The 21,250-nt window shown below is 53.9% G+C and overlaps 1 protein-coding gene and 1 non-coding gene across 6 annotated transcripts in view; both read left to right on the forward strand.

Annotated features, from left to right (window-relative positions):
- PKIG (cAMP-dependent protein kinase inhibitor gamma) overlaps positions 1-21,250 on the forward strand; it is a 111,151-nt gene that overhangs the window by 8,301 nt on the left and 81,600 nt on the right. The window contains exon 1 of one of the 5 annotated variants that reach the window (XM_068262883.1): positions 10,214-10,282. The exons of the other annotated variants lie outside the window; for them this stretch is intronic. The gene's annotated coding sequence lies outside the window, so the exon portion shown is untranslated. Of the gene's footprint in view, positions 1-10,213; positions 10,283-21,250 lie in introns of those variants that run through there. 5 annotated transcript variants of the gene reach the window in all.
- On the forward strand, positions 10,285-10,503 carry LOC137542650 (small nucleolar RNA U3). Its single transcript, XR_011025512.1, has one exon. It is a non-coding gene; the product is annotated as a small nucleolar RNA U3 (small nucleolar RNA).

Raw genomic sequence — 21,250 nt, forward strand, 5'->3', positions numbered from 1 at the left:
GATCTGTTGTCCAGCCATTACCAACTGCCATGCCTGGGCACAGGGGCCCCAGAGGATCTGTTGTCCAGCCATTACCAACTGCCATGCCTGGGCACAGGGGCCCCAGAGGATCTGCTGTCCAGCCACCCGGCACCAATTGCCATGCCTTAGCACAGGGGCCCCAGACCATCTACTGTCCAGCCACCCGCCACCAACTGCCATGCCTGTGCACAGGGGCCCCAGAGGATCTCCTGTCCAGTCACTCAGCACCAACTGCCTTGCCCGGGCACAGGGACCCCAGAGGATCTACTGTCCAGCCATCACCAACTACCATGCCTGGGCACAGGGGCCCCAGAGGATCTGCTGTCCAGCCACTCGGCACCAACTGCCATGCCTGGGCACAGGGGCCCCAGAGGATCTCCTGTCCAACCACCCAGCACCAACTGCCATTCCCGGGCACAGGGGCCTCAGAGGATCTGCTGTCCAGGCACCCAGCACCAACTGCCATGCCCGGGCACAGGGGCCCCAGAGGAACTGCTGTCCAGCCACCCGGAACCAACAGCCATGCCTGTGCACAGGGGCCTGAGAGGATCTGCTGTCCAGCCACCCGGAACCAACTGCCATGCCTGTGCACAGGGGCCCCAGAGGATATGCTGTCCAGCCACCCTGCACCAGCTGCCATGCCCGGGCACAGGGGCCCCAGAGGAACTGCTGTCCAGCCACCTGGCACCAACTGCCATGCCTGGGCACAGGGGCCCCAGAGGATCTGCTGTCCAGCCACCCAGCACCAACTGCCATGCCCGGGCACAGGGGCCCCAGAGGATCTGCTGTCCAGCCACCCAGCACCAACTGCCATGCCTGGGCACAGGGGCCCAAGAGGAACTGCTGTCCAGCCACCCGGCACCAACTGCCATGCCTGTGCACAGGGGCCCCAGAGGATCTCCTGTCCAGCCACCCAGCACCAACTGCCATGCCTGGGCCCCAGAGGATCTGCTGTCCAGCCACCCAGCACAAACTGACATGCCCAGGCACAGGGGCCCCAGAGGATCTGCTGTCCAGCCATTACCAACTGCCATACCCGGGCACAGTGGCCCCAAAGGATCTGCGGTCCAGCCACCCAGCACCAACTGCCATGCCCGGGCACAGGGGCCCCAGAGGATCTGCTGTCCAGCCATTACCAACTGCCATGCCTGGGCACAGGAGCCCCAGAGGATCTGCTGTCCAGCCACCCAGCACTAGCTGCCATGCCTGGGCACAGGGGCCCAGAGGATCTGCTGTCCAGCCATTACCAACTGCCATGCCTGGGCACAGGAGCCCAAGATGATCAGCTGTCCAGCCACCCAGCACCAGCTGCCATGCCTGGGCACAGGGGCCCCAGAGGATCTCCTGTCCAGCCACCCAGCACAAACTGCCATGCCCGAGCACAGGGGCCCCAGAGGATCTGCTGTCCAGCCACCCGGCACCAACTGCCATGCCTGGGCACAGGGGCCCCAGAGGATCTACTGTCCTGCCACCCAGCACCAACTGCCATGCCTGTGCACAGGGGCCCCAGAGGATCTGCTGTCCAGCCACCCAGCACCAACTGCCATGCCCGTGCACAGGGGCCCCAGAGGATCTGCTGTCCAGCCACCCAGCACAAGCTGCCATGCCTGGGCACAGGGTCCCCAGAGGATCTGCTGTCCAGCCACCCGGCACCAACTGCCATGCCTGGGCACGGGCCCCAGAGGATCTACTGTCCAGCCACCCTGCACCAACTGCCATGCCTGTGCACAGGGGCCCCAGAGGATCTACTGTCCAGCCACCCTGCACCAACTGCCATGCCTGTGCACAGGGGCCCCTGAGGATCTGCTGTCCAGCCACCCAGCACCAACTGCCATGCCTGGGCACAGGGGCCCAGAGGATCTGCTGTCCAGCCATTACCAACTGCCATGCCTGGGCACAGGAGCCCAAGATGATCAGCTGTCCAGCCACCCACCACCAGCTGCCATGCCTGGGCACAGGGGCCCAGAGGATCTGCTGTCCAGCCACCACCAACTGCCATGCCTCTGCACAGGGGCCCCAGAGGATCTCCTGTCCAGCCACCCAGCACCAACTGCCATGCCCGGGCACAAGAGCCCCAGAGGATCTGCTGTCCAGCCACCCAGCACTAGCTGCCATGCCTGGGCACAGGGTCCCAGAGGATCTGCTGTCCAGCCACCACCAACTGCCATGCCTGTGCACAGGGGCCCCAGAGGATCTCCTGTCCAGTCACTCAGCACCAACTCCCATGCCCGGGCACAGGGGCCCCAGAGGATCTACTGTCCAGCCATCACCAACTGCCATGCCCGGGCACAGGGGCCCCAGAGGATCTGCTGTCCAACCTCCCAGCACCAACTACCATGCCTGGGCACAGGGGCCCCAGAGGATCTGCTGTCCAGCCACTCGGCACCAACTGCCATGCCTGGGCACAGGGGCCCCAGAGGATCTGCTGTCCAGCCACCCAGCACCAACTGCCATGCCTGGGCACAGGGGCCCCAGAGGATCTGCTGTCCAGCCAGCACCAACTGCCATGCCTGGGCACAGGGGCCCCAGATGATCTGCTGTCCAGCCACCCGGCACCAACTGCCATGCCCGGGCACAGGAGCCCCAGAGGATCTGCTGTCCAGCCAGCACCAACTGCCATGCCCGGGCACAGGGGCCCCAGAGAATCTGCTGTCCAGCCACCCAGCACTAGCTGCCATGCCTGGGCACAGGGGCCCAGAGGATCTGCTGTCCAGCCATTACCAACTGCCATGCCTGGGCACAGGAGCCCAAGATGATCAGCTGTCCAGCCACCCAGCACCAGCTGCCATGCCTGGGCACAGGGGCCCAGAGGATCTGCTGTCCAGCCACCACCAACTGCCATGCCTGTGCACAGGGGCCCCAGAGGATCTCCTGTCCAGTCACTCAGCACCAACTCCCATGCCCGGGCACAGGGGCCCCAGAGGATCTACTGTCCAGCCATCACCAACTGCCATGCCCGGGCACAGGGGCCCCAGAGGATCTGCTGTCCAACCTCCCAGCACCAACTACCATGCCTGGGCACAGGGGCCCCAGAGGATCTGCTGTCCAGCCACTCGGCACCAACTGCCATGCCTGGGCACAGGGGCCCCAGAGGATCTGCTGTCCAGCCACCCAGCACCAACTGCCATGCCTGGGCACAGGGGCCCCAGATGATCTGCTGTCCAGCCACCCGGCACCAACTGCCATGCCCGGGCACAGGAGCCCCAGAGGATCTGCTGTCCAGCCAGCACCAACTGCCATGCCCGGGCACAGGGGCCCCAGAGAATCTGCTGTCAAGGCACCCAGCACCAACTGCCATGCCCAGGCACAGGGGCCCCAGAGGAACTGCTGTCCAGCCACCCGGCACCAACTGCCATTCCTCTACACAGGGGCCCCAGAGGATGTGCTGTCCAGCCACCCAGCACCAACTGCCATGCCTGTGCACAGGGGCCCCAGAGGATCTGCTGTCCAGCCACCCAGCACAAACTGCCATGCCTGGGCACAGGGGCCCCAGAGGATCTCCTGTCCAGCCACCCAGCACAAACTGCCATGCCCGAGCACAGGGGCCCCAGAGGATCTACTGTCCAGCCACCCGGCACCAACTGCCATGCCTGGGCACAGGGGCCCCAGAGGATCTACTGTCCTGCCACCCTGCACCAACTGCCATGCCTGTGCACAGGGGCCCCAGAGGATCTACTGTCCAGCCACCCTGCACCAACTGCCATGCCTGTGCACAGGGGCCCCTGAGGATCTGCTGTCCAGCCACCCAGCACCAACTGCCATGCCCGGGCACAAGAGCCCCAGAGGATCTGCTGTCCAGCCACCCAGCACCAACTGCCATGCCTGGGCACAGGGGCCCCAGAGGATCTGCTGTCCAGCCACCCGGCACCAACTGCCATGCCTGTGCACAGGGGCCCCAGAGGATCTGCTGTCCAGCCACCCAGCACCAACTGCCTTGCCCGAGCACAGGGGCCCCAGAGGATCTGCTGTCCAGCCACCCGGCACCAACTGCCATGCCTGGGCACAGGGGCCCCAGAGGATCTGCTGTCCAGCCACTCGGCACCAACTGCCATGCCTGGGCACAAGGGCCCCAGAGGATCTCCTGTCCAGCCACCCAGCACCAACTGCCATGCCCGGGCTCAGGGGCCCCAGAGGATCTGCTGTCCAGGCACCCAGCACCAACTGCCATTCCCGGGCACAGGGGCCCCAGAGGATCTGCTGTCCAGCCACCTAGCAGCAACTGCCATGCCTGGGCACAGGGGCCCCAAAGGATCTGCTGTCCAGCCACCCGGCACCAACTGCCATGCCCGGACACAGGGGCCCCAGAGGAACTGCTGTCCAGCCACCCGGCACCAACTGCCATGCCTGTGCACAGGGGCCCCAGAGGATCTGCTGTCCAGCCACCCGGCACCAACTGCCATGCTCGGGCACAGGGGCCCCAGAGGATCTGCTGTCCAGCCACCCGGCACCAACTGCCATGCCTGGGCACAGGGGCCCCAGAGGATCTGCTGTCCAGCCACCCAGTACCAACTGCCATGCCTGGGCACAGGGGCCCCAGAGGATCTGCTGTCCAGCCACCCAGCACCAACTGCCATGCCCGAGCACAGGGGCCCCAGAGGGTCTGCTGTCCAGCCACCCGGCACCAACTGCCATGCCTGGGCACAGGGGCCCCAGAGGATCTGCTGTCCAGCCACCCGGCACCAACTGCCATGCCTGTGCACAGGGGCCCCAGACCATCTGCTGTCCGGCCACCCAGCACCAACTGCCATTCCCGGGCACAGTGGCCCCAGAGGATCTGCTGTCCAGCCACCCGGCACCAACTGCCATGCCTGGGCACAGGGGCCCCAGAGGATCTGCTGTCCAGCCACCCGGCACCAACTGCCTTGTCCGGGCACAGGGGCCCCAGAGGATCTGCTGTCCAGCCATCACCAACTGCCATGCCCGGGCACAGGGGCCCCAGATAATCTGCTTTCCAGCCACCCAGCACCAACTGCCATGCCTGGGCTCAGGGGCCCCAGAGGATCTGCTTTCCAGCCAGCACCAACTGCCATGCCTGGGCACAGGGGCCCCAGAGGATCTGCTGTCCAGCCACCCAGCACCAACTGCCATGCCCTGGCACAGGGGCCCCAGAGGATCTGCTGTCCAGCCACCCAGCACCAACTGCCATGCCTGGGCACAGGGGCCCCAAAGGATCTGCTGTCCAGCCACCCAGCAGCAACTGCTATGCCTGGGCACAGGGGCCCCAGAGGATCTGCTGTCCAGCCACCCGGCACCAACTGCCATGCCTGTGCACAGGGGCCCCAGAGGATCTCCTGTCCAGCCACCCAGCACAAACTGCCATGCCTGGGCACAGGGGCCCCAGAGGATCTGCTGTCCAGCCACCCGGCACCAACTGCCAAGCCTGTGCACAAGGGCCCCAGAGGATCTGCTGTCCAGCCACCCTGCACCAACTGCCATGCCCTGGACACAGGGGCCCCAGAGGAACTGCTGTCCAGCCACCCGGCACCAACTGCCATGCCTGGGCACAGGGGCCCCAGAGGATCTGCTGTCCAGCCACCCTGCACCAACTGCCATGCCCTGGACACGGGGGCCCCAGAGGAACTGCTGTCCAGCCACCCGGCACCAACTGCAATGCCTGGGCACAGGGGCCCCAGAGGATCTGCTGTCCAGCCACCCAGCACCGTCTGCCATGCCTGTGCACAGGGGCCCCAGAGGATCTGTTGTCCAGCCACCCAGCACCAACTGCCATGCCTGGGCACAGGGGCCCCAGAGGATCTGCTGTCCAGCCACCCTGCACCAACTGCCATGCCTGGGCACAGGGGCCCCAGAGGATCTGCTGTCCAGCCACCCGGCACCAACTGCCATGCCTGGGCACAGGGGCCCCAGAGGATCTGCTGACCAGCCACCCGGCACCATCTGCCATGCCTGTGCACAGGGGCCCCAGAGGATCTGCTGTCCAGCCACCCGGCACCAACTGCCATGCCTGGGCACAGGGGCCCCAGACAATATGCTGTCCGGCCACCCAGCACCAACTGCCATGCCTGTGCACAGGGGCCCCAGAGGATCTGCTGTCCAGCCACCCAGCACCAACTGCCATGCCTGTGCACAGGGGCCCCAGAGGATCTGCTGTCCAGCCACCCAGCACCAACTGCCATGCCCGAGCACAGTGGCCCCAGAGGATCTGCTGTCCAGCCACCCGGCACCAACTGCCATGCCCGAGCACAGGGGCCCCAGAGGATCTGCTGTCCAGCCACCCGGCACCAACTGCCATGCCTGGGCACAGGGGCCCCAGAGGATCTGCTTTCCCGCCACCTGGCACCAACTGCCATGCCTGTGCACAGGGGCCCCAGAGGATCTGCTGTCCAGCCACCCAGCACCAGCTGCCATGCCTGGGCACAGGGGTCGGTACATCTATGCAGAGGGGCCCAGAGGATCTGCTGTCCAGCCACCCGGCACCAACTGCCATACCTGGGCACAGGGGCCGGTACATCTATGCAGAGGGGCCCAGAGGATCTGCTGTCCAGCCAGGCATTCAGTTTTGTGATAATATTGTAGTGTTTTATGTGTTGTTCATTTTTGGTTTTATATCATTTCCCTGTTGATAAGAGAACCTGTAATAAGTATTACTTCCTGCTAATGAACTGAGGATTGTGAATACTACAACTCTGCAACAATCAGCAAACTCACCTTCCCTGCACCTTATAATTGTCAGGTGAGGGTGTACGTTCATGCACACTACATTGCCTTATGTGCAATACCTGTAATGTGCCACTAGATGGTGAAACAACTCCTCTGACTTGCAGGAGCAGATACTATTGAGCATCTGCAGTAATTGGTTACATTGTAGCAGCTGCTGGTATATGTATAATATAGTTACCAGCGGTCAGTACAATGCAATGGTGTGGTCACATGGCTTTGGTATGGGAGGTGGTTACAGTGTAGCAGCTGCTGGTATATGTATAATATAGTTACCAGCGGTCAGTACAATGCTATGGTGTGGTCACATGGCTTTGGTATGGGAGGTGGTTACAGTGTAGCAGCTGCTGGTATATGTATTCTACCTAATAAAGTACAAGTGTCCCTGCGTCTGTCCCTGTGTTAGTGCTTTTGCGCTACTGCGCATGTCAAGCAGTGAAAGCCGTTGGGACAGGATGCAAGGAAAGACCTCGGGCTGCCCGGGTGCGCGCGCGTTGCGGGCGTACACGGCGGGGGCGACGTTCGGGTGCGCGCTGTGATGCTGCGGCGAGGACTGACCTAGAGCCCGTTTTAAACGGGCTTAGGTCGCCTAGTATTGTATAATATATATATATATATTTATATATATATATATATATATATATATATATATATATATATATATATATATATATATATATAATATGTGTGTGTGTGTGTAAATATATATATATATATACAGTGGGTTGCAAAAGTATTCGGCCCCCTTGAAGTTTTCCACATTTTGTCATATTACTGCCACAAACATGAATCAATTTTATTGGAATTCCACGTGAAAGACCAACACAAAGTGGTGTACACGTGAGAAGTGGAACAAAAATCATACATGATTCCAAACATTTTTTACAAATAAATAACTGCAAAGTGGTGTGTGCATAATTATTCAGCCCCCTTTGGTCTGAGTGCAGTCAGTTGCCCACAGACATTGCCTGATGAGTGCTAATGACTAAATAGAGTGTGCCTGTGTGTCCGCTAATGTCAGTACAAATGCAGCTGCTCTGTGACGGCCTCAGAGGTTGTCTAAGAGAATATTGGGAGCAACAACACCATGAAGTCCAAAGAACACACCAGACAGGTCAGGGATAAAGTTATTGAGAAATTTAAAGCAGGCTAAGGCTACAAAAAGATTTCCAAAGCCTTGAACATCCCACGGAGCACTGTTCAAGCGATAATTCAGAAATGGAAGGAGTATGGCACAACTGTGAACCTACCAAGACAAGGCCGTCCACCTAAACTCACAGGCTAAACAAGAAGAGCGCTGATCAGAAATGCAGTCAAGAGGCCCATGGTGACTCTGGACAAGCTGCAGAGATCTACAGCTCAGGTGGGGGAATCTGTCCATAGGACAACTATTAGTCGTGCACTGTACAAAGTTGGCCTTTATGAAACAGTGGCAAGAAGAAAGCAATTGTGAACAGAAAAGCATAGGAAATCCCGTTTGCAGTTTGCCACAAGCCATGTGGGGGACACAGCAAACATGTGGAAGAAGGTGCTCTGGTCAGATGAGACCAAAATGGAACTTTTTGGCCAAAATGCAAAACGCTATGTGTGACGGAAAACTAACACTGCACATCACTCTGAACACACCATCCCCACTGTCAAAAATGGTGGTGGCAGCATCATGCTCTGGGGCTGCTTCTTTTCAGCAGGGACAGGGAAGGTGGTCAGAGTTGATGGGAAGATGGATGGAGCCAAATACAGGGCAATCTTGGAAGAAAACCTCTTGGAGTCTGCAAAAGACTTGAGACTGGGGTGGAGGTTCACCTTGCAGCAGGTCAACCACCCTAAACATAAAGCCAGGGCAACAATGGAATGGTTTAAGGGCTCATTTCCACTATCGCGAATTTGCATGCGTTTTTCGCATGCAAATTCGCATAGCAATACAAGTGAATGGGACTGTTTCCACTTGTCAGGATTCCTTTGCGTTTTTCTGTGCAGAAAAAATTCGCATGGCAGAGCCATCAGAATTCGCATACCGCATACCGCTATGCGAATCGCATACAATGTATTTAATAGGAAATACGCATGAGGTTTAGGTATGCGAATTTTCATGCGAATTCGCATAGAAACAATGGAAAAGCACACCAGCACTGCCATGGTTAAATTCGGATGCGCGTGCGAATTCGCATGAAAATTCACTTGGATCCGCATGCGAATTTTGCACCCGCATGCAAATTTTTACCGCGGCGATTCGCACCGCACAAGTGGAAATGCAGCCTAAAACAAAACATATCCATGTGTTAGAATGGCCCAGTCAACGTCCAGATCTAAATCCAATCAAGAATCTGTGGCAAGATCTGAAAACTTCTGTTCACAAACGTTGTCCATCTAATCTGACTGAGCTGGAATTGTTTTGCAAAGAAGAATGGGCAAGGATTTCAGTCTCTAGATGTGCAAAGCTGGTAGAGACATACCCTAAAAGACTGGCAGCTGTAATTGCAGCAAAAGGTGGTTCTACAAAATATTGACCCAGGGGGGCTGAATAATTACGCACACCCCACTTTGTAGTTATTTATTTGTAAAAAATGTTTGGAATCATGTATGATTTTCGTTCCACTTCTCACGTGTTCACCACTTTGTATTGGTCTTTCACGTGGAATTCCAATAACATTGATGCATGTTTGTGGCAGTAATGTGACAAAATGGGGAAAACTTCAAGGGGGCCGAATACTTTTGCAAGCCACTGCATATATGCATATATATATATATATATATATATATATATATATATATATATATATATATATATAGACCAGTGGTCAGTACAATTATATGGTGTGGTGGTCTGGGCAGTGGTTACAATGTAGCAGCTGCTGGTATGTTTGTATATTGTATAGCATATATAGTTACCGGCAGTCAGTACAGTGCTATGGTGTGGTCACATGGCTGTGGTCTGGGCAGTGGTTACAGGGTTACAGTGTAGCAGCTGCTGATGTCTATGTATATAGTATAGTGTGTGTGTGTGTGTATATGTATGTATGTATATATATATATGTGTGTGTGTGTGTGTGTGTGTGTGTGTGTGTATATGTATATATATATATATATATATATATATATATATATATATATATATATATATATATATATATATATATATATATATATATATATAGTATCGGTGGTATCTTTGTATTTTGTATAACCTATATAGTTACCGGCGGTCAGTACAGTGCTATAGTGTGGTCACATGGCTGTGATCTGGGCAGGATATGGTTACATTGTAGCAGCTGCTGGGGTTTCCTGCGGGGAGGTGACATTTGCATATGAAGTCACTTTGTTTGTGTTCTCCGGTTGGCTGGAGGGCGTCACACATGTAAATGAGCCCTGGTAGAGCATGCTGGGTTTCCGCGCGCTGCTGTCTTGTGAAGCAGAGGTTGTTCCATACATATTTAATGTATAGCGTAGTTCTATGCTATGAATCGTTGTGGCTGCACTGAGGATGTGTGGTATGGTGTATAGATCAGTGCTGGTCATGTGAAGTATAGTTGCTGTGATGTGAATAGGCCCCCCGCAGGCTGTACCCCTCAGTCACAGCATTGTGAAGGTAAGACTATACTTTCAGGGATCATTTCTATAGGCTTTGTCTGTGGAGATGTGCTCTAAAGTGTACAAACTTGTCAATCATGATGAGGAGTGCCAGTGTTCCCCTCTGAGCGTGAAGCGGGTGGATGGTGCTGCTGTTATATGTAGCTGCCATCTGCTATTGAGGAACGTTCTGTCTCTCCTGTATGGGGAGGTGGAGGAGGGGTACACAAGCTGAGTGATTGGCTTATATATAATAGTTCAAGATTAGAGAAAAAGCTCTTAATGCAGGTGCAGTGTCAAATCTAAAGATTGGGGTGACGTCTTATGCCATTTCTCCTTGCTTGCTGTGTGATTTGGCTCACAGACATTATTATTATTATTTAGTATTTATATAGCGCCGACATATTACGCAGCGCTGTACAGTGTGTATATATATATATCTTGTCACTAACTGTCCCTCAAAGGAGCTCACAATCTAATCCCTACCATTGCCATATGTCTATATTATGTAGTGTAAGTACTGTAGTCTAGGGCCAATTTTTTTTTTAGAGGGAGACAATTAACTTATCTGTATGTTTTTGGAATGTGGGAGGAAACCGGAGTGCCCGGAGGAAACCCACGCAGACACGGAGAGAAGATACAAACTCTTTGCAGATAGTGCCCTGGCTGGGATTCGAACCAGGGACCCAGCGCTGCAAGGCGAGAGTGCTAACCACTACACCACCGTGCTGCCCACGGCAACCTAAAGCATCATGAATAAAGCAACTTCAACTTACCTGGTGCATGTACTGGCCCCCTGTAGCTGTCCTGTGCCGTGCCAAACCAATCCTGCAGTCCTCTTGCTGCAGCTCAATCTCGTTTTCGACTGACTGGCCTGTCGATAGCCACTGAGCCTGTGCGACCCTGGCCACGTGCGACCTCATTCGTGCATCCTTTGACGAGAGCGTCTTGCGCAGACTCGTTAAGAGTAAACCTCTACTGTGGCTGTGCAGGATGCTCCCGGCAACAGGAGCACAAATGAGGAAGCACGTTGCCGGGGACACGCAGGACTCTCCCGGTGACAGGAGCACGAATGAGGTTGCACAAAGCCGGGGACACGCAGGACTCTCCCGGTGACAGGAGCACGAATGAGGTTGCACAAAGCCGGGGACACGCAGGACTCTCCCGGTGACAGGAGCACAAATGAGGAAGCACGTTGCCGGGGACGCGCAGGACAGTCCCGGTGACAGGAGCACGAATGAGGACACGTGGCCGGGGACGCATAGGACCCTCCAGGTGACAGGAGCACGAATGAGGATGCACGTGGCCAGGGACGTGCAGGACCCCCCCTTTCCCGTGACAGGAGCACGAATGAGGTTGCACAAAGCCGGGGACACGCAGGACTCTCCCGGTGACAGGAGCATGAATGAGGACACATGTGGCCAGGGACACGCAGGACTCTCCCGGTGACAGGAGCACGAATGAAGAAGCGTGTGGCCAGGGACGCACAGGACAGTCCCGGTGACAGGAGCACGAATGAGGAAGCACGTTGCCGGGGACACGCAGGACTCTCCCGGTGACAGGAGCACGAATGAGGACACACGTGGCCAGGGACGTGCAGGACAGTCCCGGTGACAGGAGCACGAATGAGGACACACGTGGCCAGGGACACGCAGGTCTCTCCCAGTGACAGGAGCACAAATGAGGAAGCACGTGGCCGGGGACGCGCAGGACAGTCCCGGTGACAGGAGCACGAATGAGGACACGTGGCCAGGGACGCATAGAACCCTCCAGGTGACAGGAGCACGAATGAGGATGCACGTGGCCAGGGACGTGCAGGACCCCCCCTTCCCGGTGACAGGAGCACGAATGAGGTTGCACAAAGCCGGGGACACGCAGGACCCTACCGGTGACAGGAGCATGAATGAGGATGCACGTGGCCAGGAACGTGCAGGACCCCCCCTTCCCCGTGACAGGAGCACGAATGAGGTTGCACAAAGCCGGGGACACGCAGGACTCTCCCGGTGACAGGAGCACGAATGAGGACACATGTGGCCAGGGACGCATAGGACCCTCCAGGTGACAGGAGCACGAATGAGGATGCACGTGGCCAGGGACGTGCAGGACCCCCCCTTCCCCGTGACAGGAGCACGAATGAGGATGCACGTGGCCAGGGACGTGCAGGACCCCCCCTTCCCCGTGACAGGAGCACGAATGAGGTTGCACAAAGCCGTGGGACACGCAGGACCCTACCGGTGACAGGAGCATGAATGAGGACACATGTGGCCAGGGACACGCAGGACTCTCCCGGTGACAGGAGCACGAATGAAGAAGCGCGTGGCCAGGGACGCACAGGACAGTCCCGGTGACAGGAGCACGAATGAGGAAGCACGTTGCCGGGGACACGCAGGACTCTCCCGGTGACAGGAGCACGAATGAGGACGCACGTGGCCAGGGACGTGCAGGACAGTCCCGGTGACAGGAGCACGAATGAGGACGCATGTGGCCAGGGACACGCAGGTCTCTCCCAGTGACAGGAGCACGAATGAGGATGCACATGGCCAGGGACGTGCAGGACCCCCCCTTCCCCGTGACAGGAGCACGAATGAGGATGCACATGGCCAGGGACGTGCAGGACCCCCCCTTCCCCGTGACAGGAGCACGAATGAGGATGCACATGGCCAGGGACGTGCAGGACCCCCCCTTCCCCGTGACAGGAGCACGAATGAGGTTGCACAAAGCCGGGGACACGCAGGACTCTCCCGGTGACAGGAGCATGAATGAGGACACATGTGGCCAGGGACGCACAGGACAGTCCCGGTGACAGCACGAATGAGGAAGCGCGTGGCCAGGGACGCACAGGACAGTCCCGGTGACAGCACGAATGAGGAAGCGCGTGGCCAGGGACGCACAGGACAGTCCCGGTGACAGCACGAATGAGGACACGTGGCCAGGGACGCACAGGACAGTCCCGGTGACGGCACTCAATGAGGACACGTGGCCAGGGACGCACAGGACAGTCCCGATGACAGGAGCACGAATGAGGACGCACGTGGCCATGGATGCGCAGTCACAGTGGCCATCGACTTGCAAGCCGGTGATACTGAAACTGAGCTGTGGCAAGGGACTGGAGGATCAGTTAAACTTGCCTTTTTTTAACACTTCGGTTTGGCACGGCGCGGGCACAGGACAGATGCAGGGGGCCAGTAGATGGCACGGGTAAATTAAACCTGCTTTTTTTTTTTAACACTTTAGGTTCCCTTTATGGCAAATTACTGAACATCTACTGCATGCAGAAAATCAAAGTGAATTTGGAAGAAAAAATTGTAAAATACGAAATGCCATATTTTACCGACCTGAATTATTGTCCAGAACTGCCCTTCGTGAATTGAGGCTACAGTGTATATACTCACCATTGCTGTGTACACATGCAGACACACCCTGTGGCTTATACTACCTACACACCTAGGATGTAGTATGGATACAGAGGCACCAGAAGGATAAAAAGATCTAAAACGTGTAAAAATGAGGAGGTAGTGGTGGACTTACCTCCTCTGGGCAGACACAAAAAATGCCCATCAATTTTTAGCAAAATAATTTATTTACATACTGCAGTAAAATACAATGCGTTTCGCGGGGGTGACCTGCTTCCTCAGGCAAAAAGATCAGGGCCGGATTTACCATAAGGCACTGTAGGCACCTGCCTACAGGCGCATAATGATGGAAAGGCGACTCACTCCCCTAACGCCTCCCTTCCTCCTTCCCTATGTAGTCCTGATGAGAGTGTAAATGAGAAGTTACTCACCCTGCTCTCGGATTTCCACTGACGAGATTTACCTTCAGTCGGGAGCACCTCTAGCTACTTAATACTGAGGTTACTCTAGCTACCTTTATACTAGGGGGCAACTCTAGCTACTTAATAGTGAGGGTATGTCTGGCTACCTAATACTGTAGGGCACCTGTAGCTACCTATGATGGACAAGGGTAGTAAGGGAGAAGTGACGGCTAGTATAGCCAGCACACTTGCGGTGCGGTTCGGCTGGGGTTTGTAGGTTCATGGAGGGCTAAGTCTAGAGTGCCAGGACATCTGTGCCAATAGGCTCCTGTGATGTAAATCCGGGGCTGAATAAGATGGAGCATATACTGTGGGTAGAGACAGATGGCTAAATAAGACTTGCAACAACCATTATTTCTAACAACAATTTAAATAAAAAAATGATGGGATATAAAAATATTTCTAAAAGTATAAAGAGTGTATGTGGGGGTGAGAAGGGGGGGGGGGGGAGGAAATGGGAACGTATATGTTAAGGGAGGTCAGGGTGGGCGTGTGTGTGTGTGGGGGGGGGGGGGGAGTGTGTGTGTGTGTGTGTGTGTGTATATATATGTATGTATATATATATATATATATATATATATATATATATATATATATTTAGCTGATGGCCTGGCGTTGCCCGGGTATGTATTTGGCTGGTATACGCTGCACCCACTTTTTCTAACCCTAACAGACAATTTCTCAATTAATCAATGACGTATTTTGTGAGCTTTGCAGTCTTCGGCATCAATAATTTGCATTGAAATGCTACAAATCTGATTGGCTGTTTGTGGCTCCACCCCCTTTTCTGAATTTGAACCCCAATCACTTAAATTGTACCAGAGATCAAATAAAAAAAAATATACATACCCGGGGCTTCCTCCAGCCCCATACGCCTGGATCGCTCCCACGCTGCCGTCCTCCGCTGCCCGCAGCTACAAGAACCCGGGTACTGTCACTGATGTCATCGTAACCAGCCTACGCAGGAGAAGTGCGCCCTCTACGTATCTCTCCAGCGGCTGCTGGAGAGATAGCCAATCAATCAATCGCCAATTTTTTGCCTATTGTAGGCTCCACCCACTTTTCTGGATATTAATCCCAGTCACCCAGTGGCCAACTGTGCAAAGTTTGAGAACCCTGCCATTAACAGTGTAAGAATGGCTGCAGTTTAGGATTTGTAGTTTAGAAATTTGTATATATATGTTATTCCAGGTAATGTACTATGTGTGTGCCAAATTTCATTCAAATCTACTCAGCCATTGTTGCGTGGCTGAGTAACAAACATCCAAACGTTCACATTTATGATGTTAGTAAGATATACACACATACATATAATAAATGTATAACTATATAAATATAAACCCATATGTACATATACAAAACACACACACATACACACACACACACACACACACACACGCCACAGGTGGTGGAAAGGGCATCGAATACACGGGGGGGAAGAACACTTAGTACGAGATAACGGCACTAAACATATAGTAGTAATATGAGGAAGAGGGAAGTAACTCATGCAGATTCATTCCATTGGCTCGCTGCTGGGAGAAACCAGCAGTTCTATTGCCTGCAATGTAGCCTCTGTACACAGTGTTATTGCCTGTGGTGCAGCCTATGTACATAGTGTCATTGCCTGCGGTGCTGGTGCAGCCTCTGTACATAGTGTTATTGCCTGCGGTGCAGCCTCTGTAGACAGTGTTATTGCCTGCGGTGCAGCCTCTGTAGACAGTGTTATTGCCTGCGGTGCAGCCTCGGTACACAGTGTTATTGCCTGCAGTGCTGCCTCTGTACACAGTGTTATTGCCTGCGGTGCTGCCTCTGTACACAGTGTTATTGCCTGCGGTGCAGCCTCTGTACACAGTGTTATTGCCTGTGGTGCAGCCTATGTACATAGTGTCATTGCCTGCGGTGCTGGTGCAGCCTCTGTACATAGTGTTATTGCCTGCGGTGAAGCCTCTGTAGACAGTGTTATTGCCTGCGGTGCAGCCTCGGTACACAGTGTTATTGCCTGCAGTGCTGCCTCTGTACACAGTGTTATTGCCTGCGGTGCTGCCTCTGTACACAGTGCGTCTGCGGTGCAGCCTCTGTACACAGTGTTCTATTGCCTGCGGTGCAGCCTCTGTACAGTGTTCTATTGCATGCGGTGCAGCCTCTGTACACAATGTTATTTTTCAAAGATTCACACGTCACCCACCTACTAGGCCTAACACAGACCCTCGTGCCGGTGCAGATCTCCTGCAGGTACATCACTCCTGCTATAACGTGATACAAACTTCAAGAATGGAGACTGCACACAAAAGGCTTCAGCAACAAGCTGTATTCAAAGCATGTAAAGGCACAAACACAACATGTTTCGGGCGGAGCCCTTCCTCAGGTGTGCCACACCCATCACCTGTGACACCTAAATACCCCCCTTACAGGAAGTCATGTGACAATCACATGACCACACCAAACACATATAACAGTGAAATATATCAAAAGTCCATCAGGGGAACTACACCATATGGTGTCTACCCCAGAAACAATAACTGAGGATTAGGACACCCAAATATAGTAGGTTTATACAATGATTCATATGCATAATAGAAATATAATATTACTGCTCTATCATAATTTTACGATACCAATCTTGAAAAAGTCCTGTTATAACGTTCTGCGCAATCCATTTCAGCCTAGGAGAGAAAGACATCATAAAAAACACTTCACGTACTTGGCTCGCCCCATGGCCTTTTGTGTGCAGTCTCCATTCTTGAAGTTTGTACACAGTGTTAATGCCTGCGGTGCTGGTGCAGCCTCTGTACATAGTGTTATTGCCTGTGGTGCAGCCTCTGTACACAGTGTTATTGCCTGCGGTGCAGCCTCTGTACACAGTGTTATTGCCTGCGGTGCAGCCTCTGTACACAGTGTTATTGCCTGCGGTGCAGCCTCTGTACATAGTGTTATTGCCTGCGGTGCAGCATCTGTACATGGTGTTATTGCCTGCGGTGCAGCATCTGTACATGGTGTTATTGCCTGCGGTGCAGCATCTGTACACGGTGTTATTGCCTGCAGTGCATCCTGTGTACACAGTGTTACTGCCAGCGGTGCAGCATCTGTACACAGTGTTATTGCCTGCGGTACAGCCTCTGTACACAGTGTTACTGCCAGCGGTGCAGCCTCTGTACACAGTGTTATTGCCTGTGGTGCAGCCTCCATAGACCACACTGGTGTACACAGGCAGCAGCTTTCTCCTGTAGGAATGGGGCATAGTTAGACAGCAGGTGACACATGGTGGGTGTGGTGACCTCCTCATCTCGTGTTAGCCAAATGTAAGTTCAGGCTAGCACACCAGTTTCAAGTTGCAAATGTCCTGTTTTTTATTGCTTCATCAGCACATACACGTAACAATTGCTAACAGCAGGTCCCCTTCTTCAGACAGTGCAGACAAAATCCCGTGTTAGGTGTGGCACTGACCGCTCGGGCGTGTATACGGAGCTGCCTGCATGGAAGAGGCCGATAGCTTTAGGGATGAGGTTCCCAGTGCTGCGAGTGACCGCCTTGGACATAAGCTCTTATAGACGTGTCTATCAGCTGCTGCCGAGCTACACCTTCTGTTGCTATAGCGATGGGAGGAGGGAAGATGGGACAGCACACAATGGAGCTGGTCACTGGGCGGGTAAGGATGGGAACCGCATGATCAGCTGTTTCCGCTCATTTATAATCTGATGTTTCCTGCCGCTTCCCCCATCCTCGGAGGTCACCTGTACACACTAGATTGTCAGCCGAGTTACGTGTACAAGTATTTGTGGCCCTACAGTTAGTGCTAGTAATAGCGGCATGGCTGACCGGGATGTTATGTAAGCCTACAGCACAGAGAATGCAGATCAGGCCCACAACGGTGCTATTGTGTCAGATACAGCAATGGGGAAGAGCAGGGAACCCCCCAGGGCAGAACGCACAACAATAGCAGCATTCTGTTCATGCACTAATAATATTGTGAAAACACAGCTTTGTGAACTGGCCTCAGCAGCAGAGTGGCTATATATGGAATATCTCTGTACAGACATGGCTTTGTAATTATAATGCTTTATTATTGTGCGCATATAGAGGCTGTCACTGTCACAACTCCCTGCTCATGTGTTGCAGGCCCGCCCCTCTGCATGACGCTCAGCCAATCATGTGCGAGGGAGGGGGTATGTAGGTCCTGGAGAGTGAGACGGTCCTGGAGAGGGAGGAGGTCTGGAGTGGGAGAAGGTCCTGGAGAGGGAAACGGTCCTGGAGACTGAGAAGGCTCCGGAGTGGGAGAAGGCCTGGAAGTAGGAGAAGGTCCAGGAAAGGGAGAGGGACAAGGCCTGGAAATGGGAGAAGGCCCAGGAAAGGGAGAGGGCCCAGGAGAGGGAGTAGGAGAAGGTCCGGGAGAAGGACAAGGCCTAGAAGTGGGAGAAGGCCTGGGAGAGGCAGAAGGTCCTGGAGAAGGAGAAGGCCCGGGAGTGTGAGTAGGTCCTGGAGAGGGAAAAAGCCCAGAAGAGGGAGAATGCCTGAGAGTAGAAGAAGGAGAAGGTCCTGGAGAGGGAGTAGGCCCGGGAAAGGGAGAAGGCCCAGGAGAGGGAGAAGGTCCTGGAGAAGGAGAAGGCCCGGGAGTGTGAGTAGGTCCTGGAGAGGGAAAAAGCCCAGAAGAGGGAGAATGCCTGAGAGTAGAAGAAGGAGAAGGTCCTGGAGAGGGAGTAGGCCCGGGAAAGGGAGAAGGCTCAAGAGAAGGTCCTGGAGAGAGAGAGTAGGCCTGGGAGTAGGAAAGGGTCCTGGAGACTGAGAAGGCCCGAGAGTAGAAGGCCAGAGAGGGAGAAGGACCTAGAGAAAGGAGAAGGCCCAGAAATGGGAGAAGGCCCGAGAGTAAAAGAACGTAGAGGGAGCAGGTCTTGGAGAGGGAGAATGTCTGGGAGAGGGAGAAGGCCCTAGAGAGGATGAACATCTGGGAGATGGAAAAGGCTCGGGAGTAGGAGAATTCCCGAGAAAGGGGGAGAACGTCTGGGAGAGGGAAAAAGCCCAGGAGGGGGAGAAGTCCAGGAGAGAGAGAATGTCCAATAAAGGGAGTGCACATAGGCCCTTATTCAATTCACTTTTTCTCCTAGGAGATATTGTTTCATATTCTGTTTTATATAATTTTTCAGCACTCTGCAATTGAGAAAGTACCAAAAAGTATGTGAAAAATGTACTGTCAAAATTATTCTAAGTGCTCTTTCACATTAGACAACGCGTGCAGGAGCCTTTTCCTGCATGCGTTGAATAGGCTATCGTCAGGATGTTGCAGTGCGACGCTGAGTAGTGGCTGTAGTAATTAATTAACCCGATGAGAAAACAGATTCCCGACGATAAAATGCTCCCGGGTGTGTCGACCTGCAATGCATCGAAATGCAGCATCGGGTGTGAAAGGTAAAATGAAAGTCTATGGACTTTCATTTTACCTTGGTTAACGCCATCATGTTATTGATAAAGTGTGACAGTATCACCTAGGGGAAAACTTAGGTGAAAAACTGAATTAAATAAGGGCCATAGGCCTATATGCAATTAACTTTGTCTCCTGCCTTTTGAACTATCAGCAAATGAGAAAATATTTAAAATAATTTTGCTAATGCTTTTTCATCTACTTTCTGGTACTTTTTCAATTTCAAAGTGCTGAAAAATTATTTTAAAAAGAAGTTGAAAAATTATCTCCTAGGAGAAGTCAGGAGAAAAAATTAATTGCATGTGGGCCATAGTGTCTGAACAAATGCAGCCAGTTTTCCAAATGTTTTCCACCCTTATGAAAGCAAAATAATGCCTATAATGTTAGCGGCTGTGAACCACCCTTTGATGAACACTCTGCCCCATATGCAATTTAGTTTTTCTACTTTGTTTTCTCCCAGGAGATCATTTTCAACTTTTTTTTTAAATGACTTTTCAGCACTTTACAAAAAAAGTACCAAAAAGCAGGTGAAAAAGTACTGTCAACATTATTTAGTGTATTTTCTTGCTGGCTGGTGGTTTAAAGCGCATTTTATGACAAGGTGTGAAAACCTCACCTAGGAGAAAACTCAGGAGAACAAGAAAATTGCATACGGGCCTGTGTGTGCGTTGGTTGACAATGTTGAGGAACACGTGGGATTTGCCCAGTGTGAGCCCAGTATTAAATTGGTCACTGTGGGGGACGGGCCTGTGTGTGCGTCGGTTGGCGATGTTGAGGAATGCGTGGGATTTCCCCAATGTGAGCCCAGTATTACATTGGCCACTGTGGGGGATGGGCCTGTGTGTGCGTCGGTTGGCGATGTTGAGGAACGTGTGTGATTTGCCCAGCGTGAGCCCAGTCTTACATTGGTCACTGTGGGGGATGGGCCTGTGTGTGTGTCGGTTGGCGATGTTGAGGAACGCGTGGGATTTGCCCAGTGTGAGCCCAGTATTACATTGGTCACTGTGGGGGACGGGCCTGTGTGTGCGTCGGTTGGCGATGTTGAGGAATGCGTGGGATTTGCCCAATGTGAGCCCAGTATTACATTGGCCACTGTGGGGGATGGGCCTGTGTGTGCGTCGGTTGGCGATGTTGAGGAACGTGTGTGATTTGCCCAGCGTGAGCCCAGTCTTACATTGGTCACTGTGGGGGATGGGCCTGTGTGTGCGTTGGTTGGCGATGTTGAGGAACGTGTGTGATTTGCCCAGCGTGAGCCCAGTATTACATTGGTCACTGTGGGGGATGGGCTTGTGTGTGCGTCGGTTGGCAATGTTGAGGAACGTGTGGGATTTGCCTAGTATGAGCCCAGTATTACATTGGTCACTGTGGGGGATGGGCCTGTGTGTGCGTCGGTTGGTGATGTTGAGAACCGCGTGGGATTTGCCCAGTGTGAGCCCAGGCTTACATTGGTCACTGTGGGGGATGGGCCTGTGTGTGCGTCGGTTGGCGATGTTGAGGAACGCGTGGGATTTGTCCAGTGTGAGCCCAGTATTACATTGGTCACTGTGGGGGACGGGCCTGTGTGTGCGTCGGTTGGCGATGTTGAGGAATGCGTGGGATTTGCCCAGTGTGAGCCCAGTATTACATTGGCCACTGTGGGGGATGGGCCTGTGTGTGCGTCGGTTGGCGATGTTGAGGAACGTGTGTGATTTGCCCAGCGTGAGCCCAGTCTTACATTGGTCACTGTGGGGGATGGGCCTGCGTGCGCGTCGGTTGGCGAT

Source organism: Hyperolius riggenbachi, chromosome 12 (assembly GCF_040937935.1).
Source record: "Hyperolius riggenbachi isolate aHypRig1 chromosome 12, aHypRig1.pri, whole genome shotgun sequence".
NCBI classification, from domain to species: Eukaryota; Metazoa; Chordata; class Amphibia; order Anura; family Hyperoliidae; genus Hyperolius; species Hyperolius riggenbachi.